Source organism: Cynara cardunculus (assembly GCF_001531365.2).
Source record: "Cynara cardunculus var. scolymus isolate 2C chromosome LG 2, CcrdV1, whole genome shotgun sequence".
Classification (NCBI taxonomy): domain Eukaryota; kingdom Viridiplantae; phylum Streptophyta; class Magnoliopsida; order Asterales; family Asteraceae; genus Cynara; species Cynara cardunculus.
The window spans coordinates 60,271,124-60,271,833 of record NC_037529.1 but is presented as its reverse complement, the minus strand read 5'-3'; positions in this window follow the sequence as shown (position 1 = coordinate 60,271,833).

The window sequence follows — 710 nt, the reverse complement described above, 5'->3', positions numbered from 1 at the left end:
AACTTGCATATTATCTTGAATGGTCGGTCGTATTTCAAATGAAAGTTTCCTTTATTTTTATGTGATTTTACATTGTTTAAACACAACCCGATCAACCCGACCAACCCGACCAACCCGATCAACCCGAACGGGTTGGGTTGGGTTGGGTTGAACTTTTGTTTGGATTGGGTTGGGTTGAAAATTTTCAAACCGCCAACATTGGGTTGAGTTGTTAAAACGGCTCCCAACCGATCAACCCGGGCCGTGAGCACCCCTAGTTGCTAACTTACATCATTAAGTGAAAGGACCATGCGTGTTATAAAAATGAAAAGTTAGAAACCACCAGTGTAGATAGTTTGATTTAGGAACCAAATCCAAAATTTGAACAAACCACAGGAACCAGAAGTGTGATCACTCTTAATTAAATAAAAAAATATTTAATATTGTACTCATTTTAAAGGTATTGGTAAAACAATTATAATTGTGTAATTTGTAAAAGAAAAACTTATTTTTAGTATACTAAAGATAATACATGAATTATGGATGTTAATATGATAAATGTGTAAAATAAATAAAAAAATTAAAGATCTAAAATAAATTAAATAAATAATTATAGAATATAAAATGTAAGTATTAAAAATAAGTCAGTAAAAAGTTTACGGATTTATAATATTTAATAAAATGATTAAATCCAAAAATATTAAATACTGGACTCATTTCAAAGATATTTA